The sequence below is a fragment of the Struthio camelus genome, chromosome 8, assembly GCF_040807025.1.
Source record: "Struthio camelus isolate bStrCam1 chromosome 8, bStrCam1.hap1, whole genome shotgun sequence".
Lineage (NCBI taxonomy): Eukaryota > Metazoa > Chordata > Aves > Struthioniformes > Struthionidae > Struthio > Struthio camelus.
The window spans coordinates 5,284,745-5,297,836 of record NC_090949.1 but is presented as its reverse complement, the minus strand read 5'-3'; the positions used below and the strand labels follow the sequence as shown (position 1 = coordinate 5,297,836).

Here is a 13,092-nt window from a genome sequence, read left to right as displayed (position 1 = left end):
GCTGGAGCCCAGCCAGCATGACACAGCAAGCCGAAAGCAGGCTGGAAAGGATTTTCAGTAGAAAAATAACCAGTTTTAGAGTAGCCCCTGCTTTTTCTTTTTCAAGGGTCCGCTCCCCGCCCTTCATGGTTTCTGTGCCCCTTTTCCTGCTACGCAAGCAGGGACTTTCGCCCTTGCAACCTCTTCTTCCCGACGCGCTGCACGGGGGGGGGAAAGCCTTGAAGGGAGGTTTTCCCTGGCGAGAAACCTGCTTAGAGATCGTGGAGGGGAAAAAGAGGGGGGAGAAAAGAGGGAGAGCCCTAAAACCTGCCTCCAACCCCCCCGGCATGAGCAGGCGTGCCGCCCTTAGCTCGCGTGGGCTTGGTTTGTTTAATCCCAAGGGAGAGGCTGGCTCTGCTGGCGCTGGGTTTGCACTCAGGTGCTGCCCATCCCGGCTCTTTTCCGAGCTGCGCAATAGCAGCGGTTTCTTTTCGTTCCTCCACTTTTTTTGGAGATTTGATTAAAAACGTTCCCGAAGCTTGGCCTAATGGAGAAAAGCTGGAACGCGCCAGTGGGAAAGAGAGCGTGGAAGCGCGTTGCTTGGAGGCAGTGGTGGCTCTGCCTGCAGCCTCCGTCCTGCCTTAGGGCAAGCTCTGTCCATCCGTCCGTCCGTCCCTTCCCTGGTCCTGCCGCGGGGCCCCGGCTGGGCTCAGCCGCGGCTGCCGTTTGCCTTTGGGGCTGGCCGGGCCGCGGCCTCCCGATGCCCAGGGAGCTGCCTTGCCCTCCGAGGGCGCTCCCAAATCCCAAGGGGGAAGCCGGCAGCTCCCAGCGTCCTCTGGCCGACCGGGAAACCATCGATCTGCAAAGCAGCCCGTGACTAATCGGCCTCGGAGACCTCCGGGGGCGGCAGGAGCGGGGTCGCGGCCTCAAAGGCAGAAGAGCGTCGCGCCGGGGCCCAAGCGAGCCAAAGCCCAGCAGACCGAGACGGCGGTGCCCCCGGCAAGGAGAACCGACGGGGTCGAGGCGAGGGCTGGGAACCCGGGACGTGCGCGGGCAAACGGCCGGGGGAGGCTGCTCCCCGCCGCCTCCTCCCTCTGCTCCCGCAGGGTCTTGCGTCGCCGGGGAAGGGCACGGGGGACGTTGGTCTTGTCTGGCCCCACGCGCCTGCCACGGGGGCATACGGAGGGATTTTTGGGTGGCCTGGGTGGAGGCATGGGGCAGCCTCCACCAAGGATCCCAGCTGCTATAGATAAGGTGTCATTTCATCTTAACCCCTCTCCCCTTGCTTCAAGCTCGGCGCGATAGCCGAAGAGAAAAGCCAATTTCCAAGCTATTTAAATGCAATGAGAAATAATGATTTTACGTTGCTGGCGAAGCGCAGAGGGGTCAGGGCAGGGAAGAGCTCAGAGCACAACATCTATTTTGCAGAAGGTTTGTGGCTGCTGCTCTCCTGGATGCCAGTTAAAACGGGGATGGGTGCACCCGAGCAGGCGGCACGGCCACAGCCTGCGAGGCAGGGAACCCACCGCACGGCTCAGTGCTGCATCTGCACCTAGCGTCAAACAAGTGACCTTATTTGCAGGAAGCTAAGGTGATCTTTTTTCCCCATCTTTTAGAGGCTTGCACCCCGAGGAGTGGCTTGCGTCCACCTGTTAGCGGAGAAGACATCTCGGACCACCTCGCCGGAGGTGGCAAGCCGTGATGTGCCCACCCCCAGCCCATCGGTCACTCGGGGTCCTCCTCTCTTCACAAGCTGACTTGGAGGTCAAACCGGCTTTGAGCAGGGGGATGAACCAGGGGACCCCCAAGGCCCCTTCCAGCCTACCTTATTCATGACCCTGTGAGAGCAGGATGAGCTTCCCTGTTTTCAGAGGCAGCTGTGGCAGCGCAGCGACAGGAGGTCCACGTTCCTGGTGCTCGCTGCGACAAGGAGGTGGTCAGGAGACAGCGCGAGGTGAGACGTACAGCGCCAGTCTGCTTCCCTGAACCGGCTCCAATCACTTCTTGGATCACCTTGAATGGGGGGGATCGTTTCAGATGCGAGCCACGAAGACGATGGGCGGAGGTGTGCCAAAAGCAGGAGAAGGCCTGGTGTCTGGCTGCCGTTTGGAGATGCGGGAGAGATGGCCCAACACCTCGCCTCCCTACAGAGTCGGGAGGCCGCGTGCACGTGGCTCCAGCCCTGGCGCTGGGGGGAGGTTGTGAAGAGACGTTCACTGAAGGTGAAGAAGCATTTGGCCACGGTGGTGAGGAGAGCTGCAGCAGGATGCTACATGGGCAAAGGTGACTCCAAGAGACTTCAGGACTCTGCAGCAAGGACCAGAGATGAGTGAGCCCTGCAGATCTCAAACAGGTTAAATATTCCTCTGTCCCCGTCTTCTTTCCTTTATACCTCAGGCCCATCACACCACTTGCACAGTGGTACATCTTCTTCCTGGCCTCAGCTGAACCTCTGGACCCAGCGTCAGTCCCTTGCTCTTTTCTAGGATCTATTTTCTAGGATCTCTAATGATCTATTCCATCCTTGGAGGGAGGGATGGAAAAACAACCAAACCCGCAGCCAACTCAGCCCTGGCCCTACCACCCCCCACGCCCACCAAGACACACATCACCCTCCACCTGAGCCACCTCCCACCAGACTTCCCCAAAGCTGGATGGGGAAGAGCCCTGAGGCCAGAGGAGACCCCTCATTGCCTGCAGGACTGGTGGCGCTTCTCCTTGAAAGACACTGACCAGCAGAAGATAGAGGTGGAAAGATCTCCAACGAGGGTCTTCAACCCATCGGTCCAGGACAGTTTCCTACTGATGGCCCTCCATCTGTAGGTTGGTAGCAATGGCTCAGGACCCGATGTTCCTCTCTCTTCCCCTCCATGGCCAAAGACACCCATCCGGAAGCCTTCCTGCAAGCAAGGACGGTGTGAACCCCTCTGTGGTCCTCACTGGCAGTACGACCCGGGCACCAAAGCCTGGCTAACTAACGCAGGGAGAGCGAGTAAACACGAGCACTCTAGCGACGTGACACCCCGGCTCGGAAATTATTCAGGAATAGCAAACATGCTGAAAGCATTTGCATAAACAAGCAGCGAGAACAATGCGTGTTATTTACCCGATTGCTGGCTGGCAAAGGGAGCAGAGCTCGGCCAAGAGGGATCTGCAATGCAAATCAGGCCTGCTCAGAGCCCGGCGGCTTGTTTACGAGCTCGCCCAAAGAGACCAAGGAGGAGGAGTGGGGACCATCTATTACAAACTCTTCCCCCCCACCACCACCCTTTTCCTTTTCTCCTTTTCAGTTTTTTTTTCCTTCAGAGATTAATGGCAACTCTTTGTCTTCTAATGTGACTGCGCCTTACGGATTCTCTGTCTCACCCTCATCCTTTAAATTATCCACATAATAAAATATGTATTCAGTGATTTCAGGTCATAATTTGATCTGCTTAGGGAAGAAAAGGAATGATGGAGAAGGGTTGCCAGCGTGCTCCGCTCTCCTCCATTTATCTTTATTTATCATCTTTTTTTCTTAATAACCTGTACACAGCAGCACGATGGAAATTGCCAGCACCTTCACACCGTTTCTTTGCAGAGCGAGGGCCTCTTGGAGCCCTTGGCTCAGCCCAGCTGGCACCAAACCCAGGCCATCTGCGAGGACATCGGTCGGGGTGGGTGACGGGCTGGAAATCCTCCTGCCAAGGTTGCGCTTTGCAGTGGTGAAGGAGGTTTCCGATTTCCCCTTGGCCGCGTGATGCTTGGCTCAGCATTTCTGGACGCGGCTCCTCTCTCCTCCGGGCCAGGTGCGTCATTGCTTTGCCTGGAGCTTGGACCTGGGTTTCTCCATCATGGTCAGACGTACCTGGGGAGAAAAAGAGGTTTGGGGTAGGTGAGACAACTAGAAACACCAAGCAGGCAAGGATGCATAGCCACGGTGTGGAGACAGCTCTTCCAATCCAAGCGCGCCCCAGGACTCAGCCCTGCTGCCGGAGTTTCTGCATCATCTTTCTCCTTGCTGGTCCCAACCTCTCTCCAACGTGATGTTTTTCTCTCCTCTCCCCACACTGCAGGTGATGAGCAGAGCGTTTCTCGCCGGACCCCAGCCCGAGAGCGGTGGCAAACCGGCGGCAGCACCGAGGCGCAGGCAAGCGATGCCCCGGGCGAGCTCAGCCGCCTGCGGACCGGTGCGGAGAGGGCAGCGGCCGCCCACGTTAGAAATGCCTTGGGTGCATTCGACGCCGTTCCTCCTTCGCTGCTGATTTAAACCAGGAGGAGTCGATTTAATAAATCTCTGGAGCGAAGGTCAGTGAGCGTGGTGCTCCCGGCCTCGGGCTGCCCGGTTGCGTCCCTGCTGGGGCGCCGTTTTGCTGATCTCCGAAACGGGGTTCAGCGTTTTCGGACCCAAGCGCAAACCCCAGGTGCTTTGAGATTTCTGCAGGAGAGCTGCTCTGCGCTGGCGTCCCGGGGTAACAGGTAGCACCCAGGACGCAGCCAACCTGCCAGCAAAGGTACGACAGCAAAGCCACGTCCGAAGGCACAGCCCTCCAGCGCCCGGCCAGGGCCGTGGCCGGATCTCGGGGCCGAGAGCCCAACGCTGGCTCCGCCGGCGTCCCTCCGTGTCTGGGTGCCTCGGCTCCCACGTCTGCTCCCATCAGCCGCTTGTACGGCGCCGCGTGCGGGGCGGCAGCCCGGCGAGCGCCGGGGCCGTCATCTCGCCCGCCCCGGCCGCTGCCTGGGGTGGTCCCGCAAGCCTCTGAGTCCCGGCTGCATGGAGCCCTCCGTCCCCACGCCGGCTGGGGCTGCCGCAGCCCGACTTCACTACCGAGGTCTTTTTATTGCGCTAATGCAACGCCTCAATATGCTGTTAACACCTGAACGAGTCGCATTCGATAATAGCGGTGCCAAAGGGTGTTTTGCACTTTTAAAAACCCAGGACGGCGTGGCTGCTCCCAGAGCCGGCAGCTCCTGAGGAGCGTGGTGAGCGCCAGCACTGCTGGCACCGGCCCGTGGGCTTCAAATTTGGGGCCGTATGGGCTAGAAAGCAGGGCTGCGGCGGCCGCCTTGCCACCCGGAGGTGCCGGGGAGGAAAGGCAGACCTGGCGGCTCGGCTCCGTCGGCGTTTCCCGGGGACCGCTGTCAGCTCAGGCTGGATGTAGCAGCTCCTCTCCGCGATTTTCCCCGCGTGAGGTCGGAGCCGGCCGCCACGGGACTCGCGGGAGCCGAGACGGGGCGGTCGACAGTGCTCGGGGCCGGGGAAGGGGGAGAGCCTGGAGCCGGAGGATGGTCGGTGCAGACATGGATCTCGTTTGCATGCCAAAAAAACGTTGCTCCTGATAATAATTACGAGGGAGAAAGCCTTGGGGGAAAGAGCAAGACAGAAAATCTGTACGAGAGGGAAGCCAAAGACTTTCAAGGAGAGCGAAGGGAAGGGAAGGCAGCCGGGGTCTCCGGGGGTGAAGTGACGCCACCAAGGCTGGGCAAGGCGGCCCTCGCAGAGGCAGGAACAGGGCCGCGGGCGCGTGAGCGTCCCCTCCGTCTTCCCAACGGCGGGACCGTGCTGCCGGCTGGCTCCGAGCGTGGGGTGGGCGAGGGAAGGAGACAGCTTGGGTTGCAAAACCTCTTCTGCACGGGGCCGCCCCGTTTTGCTTCAGGGACCAAAACAACCCCCCCCTTTTTTTTTTTTTTTTGCTTTGGTGGGGGCCAAAGCAAACCCCTTTTTCTGCCCTGTTGAGGTGGGAGCTGCCGCTCAGCGGCACGAGCTCGGCCGCAAATCGGACCTCCAGCTCTCGGGACTCTTGGACACACAAATGAGCAAGTCCCCGGCACCGGGGCCCCTCCAAGGCGTTGGAGGATGTGAGCGATTATGGAACTAGGTACGTTGTATTAACTACGAAGCCAAGAACCTATTAGATTTGTTGGTAATAAAATTCACAGTTTAAAATGCTTGCGTTTAGTACGATCCCGGGAACGGCCTGCCCCGGGCGACTGTTTTTCCTGTAGCTGCTATTCATCTGGCCGCAGCTCTGCAAAGCCTCCGTCAACGGTGCCGCAAAGCTATCGCAGGAGGTTTTGCAAAGTCCCGGAGCAGAGGGGGTGGCTCGTGGTGGGCTGCAGCACCAGCAGTTGGCACGCCGCCTCCCCGCAGGGGCTACCAAGCGAGGAAGACCTCCCAGCCTGGCTTTCTTCATCCCCCCTGCTCCCGGCCGCAGTCGTTGACCAAGCGTTGGGCAGGTTGACCAAGCGTTATCCAAAAAATGACTCTCCGGGTGGTGTCAGCCCGGCCCCTGCTCCTAATACACCTACAAGCATGGGGGAAAGGGTGCGCTGCTTTGTCCCGTCCCGCCGCACGCGGCTGAGCCTCCCGAGGGGCTCGGAGCCGGCCGGGGGGAGGGCTCGCCCGGCCGCCACCGGGAGTCACTGCCCATTTTACAAACCTAACTAAGGCACTTTTGGAAACGAGCACCCGCGAAGCCGCCTCCGGCCCGAGAGCAGCAGGTTTCAGCGCTCTCGGCGGCAGCGGAGCTGCGTCGGTGCTCAAAACGCGCTCGGCTCCTCGCCTGCGCCCCGTGACCCCCCCAGCCCAGCCAGAGCGGGTGCTTTCAGCCAGCTCCCCCCTCCGAGTGAGCGTTTTACGTACGGCGATAGCAACTGCGAGATTAAGGTTTGGGTTTATCGCTCTCGCCGTTGCGGTCGGCGAGGGCGTTGGAAACCCTCCGGCGGAGCTCGGGAGAGCGGGGGCCGCCCGCTCCCGCGGCTGCCGCTGCCTTCGACGTGCTCTTCCCCATCTCCGCGGCGCGGTCCTGCCGCTGTGCTGCGTGTTGGCGGGGGGCCGGGGGGGCGGGACGGCCCCCTCCCCGGGCTCGCGCAGCCGGGGACGCCGGCGAGCTCTCGGTTGGGACGAGATGCGAAGGGGGCGCAGCGGGCAGCTGGCCGGCTCGGCAAAGGGCAGCTTGCTGGAGCCTGCGCGCAGCGTTACGAGGATGCCCTTCGGGGAGGGCAGGGAGGCTGGGGGAAAGCCAGGAGGGACCGCTCCGCGTCTGCAGTGGGATGCTCGAATACGGGGATTTTTTCATTACAACAGGCCACGTCACAGATTTCTGTTTGTTTGCTTGTTCTGCTTTGCTGGCGCATCTGTAAGACCAAAGAGCGAGTCTTCTCTCGGCCTCAACGCTTCGTTTCAAAGTCGGGCTTTTGCATTTCACAGAGGGCAAAGTCCAAACCCAGCGGATGTTTTCTGAAAGAGACTTTGCTTGGAATCAATACGCAAAAGAGGAAACAAAATGCTTTTTGGGTGCTGCTTTACTCAGTGCACCTGGGGAGACGCTTTGGAGCTCCCGGCCTTTGGGTGGGGGAGGAGGTTTGCCCAGTTCTACCCTTTCCCTGATAATCACCGACTGGTTTAGGTTGGAAGGGACCTCTGGAGATCATCTAGTCCAACCTCCTCTTTCGCTCCATAATCCTCTTTCCCTGCCAGAGAGAGGGTTTTTGTAACCCCGACCCTTTCGCTGACGGCAAAGCTGCCTCACAGTCGGCAAGTTTGTCACTGGTGACAAGGTTGTCCCCATGTCACAGCTTCCCAGGCAGCAGGATGTCAGGCCAGGTTTAATGACCTCCGGTTTCTGATGCCTTCGAAGATCGCTGCCTCCTCCCTTGGAGCGGCGAGCTGTCGTTCCGCGTGTGGGTGAGCTTGTGCAGGGGCGTGCGTATGACTCCTTATACATCTAAGTGAGCACTTATCTGCAGAGCTGAAGTATCTCGTAGTTATTAACGGACTTTACATCTCACAATGCACTTCCATTTTCCGGAGGTGGGAGGTAGATTAGACAATTTGCCCAGAGTGACATGGGGAAATCAGGAAATGAAATCCTGTCTCCAGAGTCACAGATACTTTTAGGGCCATCTTTTTTACCATGACTAAAGGAGGTCTTGTTTAACTCCTCAGGCGATGAGCAAGGATTAGCGGAAGGATCAGCTTGCCAGGAAAATGTGAGCCACCTGTGGAAAGTATGCCTAAAGTTGTATGCGTAATTAGATTGAATTGCTCTTTTAAACCTCGGTTCACCAGCTCAGCTGGAAAAAAAACCCTCCACCAGCAACAATGCTGTTTCTTGTTGAGCAAAAAGCTTTTGAAGGCTTATTACTTTGAATATTCAGATAAATTCTGAAGTCAAAAGGAATCAGAACACTCTGAATATGTTAAAACACAACATTACAACCTTTTCTGAATCTTTCCTGCGTTGTTTCGGCTCAGTGATGGTAATTGGGTGAATTTGTCAGGAATTCATAAATAGCTTCAATGGCTCTAAACCTGCAAAGAGAGAATTCAAGTGAAAAATTCTCTTGGACCTTTTTGAGGTGGTGGCTGCTGGAGAAAAAGGCTTCTTTCGTATTGTCCAGGTGATGCCACCGTATGGCTATGCGGGAACAACAGGCAGTGCTGAACTCAGGTCTTATTAACCAAGTCAAGTAAGGCCAGGTATAAAAAAAATACCTTGTGCCAGGCTTGACCGTCTCTGCTTCCCCTCTCCCCTGGTCCAGAGCTGGTTTGAGGCAGCGTGTCACGCAAACGTGGTTCTCTTTCTCCACCGCTGCTTGCAAAGGGAGTCGGGTGTGACTTGGGGGCATCAGAGCGAGGGAGGTCCTCAGCTCTCCTCGTTGCCTCCACCCTCTCCTCCGCAAGCAGCTCTCTTTCCCTGCCCAGACACGGCAGGCAGGGTGCAGATTTGACACCCCTGCCACCCAGGTGGGGTAGTCAGCGGTATCCAGCAGGGTAGGAAATCCCTCCAGCAGCAGTGACAGTGTCCTCTGCTGTTAACCTTGAGGGGGGGAGCAAGACCTGGACCTTCCTGGGGCGGGTGGGGGTTATGTTCAAACCAGCACACACGCTGGTTTGCGTTCCCAACCGGTAGCAACGAGGCCAAACTCGCTCCGCTCCTTCGCAGCATCTCTCCTTTCCTCCACCCCCTCCCGTCCTACCGCTTGGCCCTCTTGCCTGCCCGTCTCCCAGCTGCTGCGTTAATTTTCGAGCCGTGGCTTTGCCACCTGCTTCCTGACGCCTTTCGTTCAGCGGCGGCCGTGCAGTGCTGGGAGCCCGAAGGGGCGGCGGGCCGGGGGGGGGTCGGCAGCCCCGGTGGGGGCCAAGCCCAGCCCGTTGCCCTGCAAGAGGCTTGGGGAGGGAGGTGATGCAGCATCGCTGGGTGGGTTTTCGGGCGGGATTTTTTTTTTTTTCCCCTCCCGTCTCTGCCCACTAGGTGGCTGCTTGCAGGGAGCTGGGAGAGCCCGGAGCGGGGAGGGAAGGGAAAAGAGGGGAGAGGAGGAAAGAAGAGAGAGGAAAAAAAAAAAAAAAAAAAAAAGCAAGCTGCTGAAATTTAAGCAGGGGAGGGAGCGGCAGCGAAGCAATCCTCGCCTTGCCGCTCTCCGTCGCAGCAGGCAGCGGGGCTGCCCAGGCCGAGCCCGGGGAGGGGGGGGATTTTTTGGGTGTTTTTTTTTGTTGTTGTTGTTTTGGTTTGGGTTGGGTTTGTTTTTTTTTTTCTGGCTCCCCCCCCCCCCTCCCCGCTGGAGCGGGGCCGCCCGACTTTCGTCCCGGCTTCTCCCCCCCGGCGGCGGCGGCGGCAGCAGGAGGCGGCGCCGCAGCCCGGTGAGTGTCCGCGCCCGCGCCCGCGCTCAGCACCGCGGACAGCGCCGCGCCCGCCGCTCCGGCCGCTCCGGCCGCTCCGGCCGCTCCGCCGTGGGGGCGGCGGGGGACGGGGAGGGGGACGGGGAGGGGGACGGGGGCGGCCTGTGTCTGCCGGGAGCGGGGCTGCCTCGGCTCGGTCGGCAGCTTGGTCCGTGCTGCTTCGCCGCACAGCGGTCCGCGGGGGCGGCGGGGGGGGGGGGGGGGGGCTGTTGCTATGTGTTTTAGGGGGTTAGGGGGTGGGGGAGTGCACTTTTTTGTTTTTAAAGTTCCTTCTGTTGTTTGAATGAGGTTAAAGAAATTTGGCTCGTGTCATCTGTGTCGTAGAGAAAGAGATGGAATTGGCGGCGGGGGGGAGGCTGCAGCCTACTGCGTATCGAGGGGAAGTGTTTGGGGGGGGCCACGCAGGCACTCTTGCACTCTGTCCCCATCAAGCCCAGTATCCCTTCATGCTTGTTTCTTTTCACCCCAGTTCTTCCCTCCTGTGTTTCCCTTTTGCGCTGGGCTGAGCTCGGCCCGGATGCTCCTCTGTGCATGCCCGGACACCGCTATGCCCCCCCCAACTCGGGGCGGCTGAGCAGGGAGCCGTTCAGGAGGTGGCATCTGTAACTCCAGGTAGGGTGGAAGCACCACCGCACGGCATTCCCCTCGCGCACACAACTGCCGCCTTCCTGAAGACGCTGTTAGCAACCACGAAGACCACCTAGGCTCTTGGCTTCAGCAGGAGGATCAATGTTAATCCCAGCTTTCCAGCTAAATTCTCCACTCAAAGTTTGTATGTGATTTTTGCCTCCTCTCCTGGCTGCTCAGGGACACCTTTTAGGCAGCTACCTGGAACCACCCCAAATGCAGATGCTTTTGGGGGTAAAACCCAGGCTTTGGTCAGACTTCATGTCCTTCTAGCCGAAATCTAGAGGGCTGAAACAATGCACCCATCGTTTCGGAGAGCGCGTGGGTTGAAGTGGAGCGCTAAGTGCCAGGCTGGGGAAACAAAACGGAGGAAACGGCAGTTCTAGCACCGCATGACGAATCTCACAGGCCTTTCACTGCTCCTTCTCCCTTTTCCTCAATGGTGCCTTTCTCCAAGACAGTCAACCCTTTGGGCTGCCCTGGAAGGGGCAATCTGCAAGCTTTTGGCTGACAGATACTTCCTGAGCATTAGCTGAGCTGCGACTTCTCAGCCAGGGACCCGAGTGCTCGTGTTGCAAGGTTAGCAGTAAACGGAAGGGTGGCGAAGCATCTGGAGAAGGGGAAGGTGAGGGAGTTTCCAAGGCACGGATTAATTAAGGCGCGCTCTGTTAGCAGTTACCTGTTACAGCTCCTGGCAGAAACCATCTGTCCTGAGAGGAGTGGGCTGAGCCTGGGGGAGAAAAGCTTCCTGGAGGGATGGAGAGTGTTGCCGAGGTCCTGTGGAGCCCGGGGAGAGGAGGGATTCCTGCCTGTCCTGCCTTCCCGCCTGGAAACGGGGAGCTCCTCGCTGCTGTGTGTCAGCTGGGTGGATCGGGGGCCGACAATTGAACCGGGATTAAACGTCCCTGCCTGTGTCTGCCTTGGGGGTTTCAAACCCGAGGCTGCACAGCCGTGCTCCCAGGGGCTGTGCCGCGCAGCTCCGGAAAGCCTTGTTCCCTTGGGGGCTGCTCAGGACCCGCCGGTGCCTCCGTCCCCTGCCTTCGGGGGCCGCCTGGCTGGCTGGCTGGCTGGCGGGGAAGTCTGCGCTGCCAGAAAGCTCGCTGCTGGCCGCGTCCCTGTGGCTGTCCCCCGCATGGCGAGGGAAGCCCCCCGGGGGACTTGTGTCCGCAGGCAGGGAAACTGCAGCACCGGGGACCGGCGGGAGGAGGAGGAGGAGGAGGCAGGGCGGGCAGGCAAGGCGAGCATCAACTTTGGTGGCAGAAGGGAATTTTCCTGCGGCGTTGGTAGAGCGCTGGCCTCGCTGTGGGTTCGCCTCTTCCCACCAACGCCCTCCGGTGTGTGGTCGTCGCCACGAGGTAGGTGTAAATCCCCAAAAAGGGGATGTCGGGGCAGGCAAGCTCCCCCATTTCCTTGGCAAGCGTATGGCTAGATGGTTGGCGCCAGCCAGGAGTTAGGGAGACCGGTCCTGGGAGCGTCGCTCACCCGGGGAGCCTGCGGGGACGACGTGGCTCTGCCTGGGACAGGTCCCAGCGTTGCCATCTCTGTGGGGGGAGCGCCAGGGCCGCGGGCCGGGGTTGTCCCCGGGCTCAGCTCCTGGCAGGCAGGGGTGGACACGATGCAAGGGGACAGGCTGTGGTGGCAAAGGCACCGCAGCACAGGTGCCTGCAGAGCCCTGGGCTCGGCGTAACGCTCACGGGAGCACCTCCATGGCTCAGCGGAGCAGCCGGGGGGAAGAGACGCGCACATCTCTTTCCGTTAACTTGACTGCGATGCTAAAGACTCCTTGCAGTAAAAGCCAGCTCCAGCTTCCTTGGTAATCGCCCCTGAAGCAATTCGAGCACCAAGTTGGGAGGCAAAAATAAACCCTAGGGGAGGCCCCCACTCTCAAGGATGACCACTTTAAGGGTCTTCCTCGGATATGTGCTCAGCCTTTCCCCACCCCGCGCTGCAGGGCTGTCCCCTCCGGCAGGGAGCTGCTCCCAGTTGCACCTGAAGCATGCCTGGCCCCACGCGAAGGGGAGGTACGCCTAAAGCCCACCTCGATGCCGTGCCCAGGCAGGGTGCTGTGGGTGGCTGTGGCCTCCAGGCCGAGGCCCCCCCCCCCCCCCCCCCATGCGCGTGTGTTAATTCTCTGGAGCGTGCAGCGAATGCCATGAACGCTGAAAATGCTAATTAGCAAGTACAAGTGCGCAGGGTGTAAAGTAGGTGTTTAAACACATTATATAAACAAACATAAAGCAGTCATAAATTAGATGGCAGAAGAAGTCAATTCATTGACGGAACTGCCCAAGCGGAAGAGATAAACTCCGCACGCGGTGGCATGCTGTGACACGATCTGGCATTCGTATATAATCCTCTCTCCTTTTAATTGTGTCTGTAATGAGAAATGAAACGTCAATGTCATTAGATTCGGCTGCCCCCACCCTGTCCCCTCCCGCAAGGCCAGCACGGGGCGCGAGGGCTGCGAGCCACCCCGCAGACGGCAGGGGTGCTGCCGCTTGCGCCGCCGGAGCCAGCTGTGCTCCTGACCCCGCGACTGCTGGAGCCGCGATCCGCCAGGGCTCGGCCACGTGACTCGGCCACGTGCGATTGCCCCAACCAGGGCATCCAAACCCCTGTAGCAAGACCCACGTTTAAAAAAAAAAAATCACAGTGAGGGCAAGGTCAGGGGCTTCCCAACCCTGGACAACTGGCCTGTATCCATGCCGTTTGCTGGCTGGAGCGAGCCAGTGGTAGGTGATAATTTGACAGCCGTAAGGATGTAAAGGTCCATTGGAGCAGGTCTCCAAGGGGACCTGCGTGACAGCGTGACTAGTTCCCTGCCT

General features: G+C 59.4%; 1 protein-coding gene across 4 annotated transcripts in view; it reads left to right on the top strand.

Annotated features, from left to right (window-relative positions):
• The first annotated feature begins 9,282 nt into the window (after nucleotides 1–9,282).
• The window catches only part of TNR (tenascin R), an 86,311-nt gene continuing 82,501 nt past the window's right edge, over nucleotides 9,283–13,092 (top strand). Inside the window, exon 1 of one of the 4 annotated variants that reach the window (XM_068951868.1) lies at nucleotides 9,283–9,601. The gene's annotated coding sequence lies outside the window, so the exon portion shown is untranslated. Of the gene's footprint in view, nucleotides 9,602–10,826; nucleotides 10,893–11,557; nucleotides 11,623–13,092 lie in introns of those variants that run through there. The other 3 variants (XM_068951871.1, XM_068951870.1, XM_068951869.1) reach the window with 3 other exon arrangements.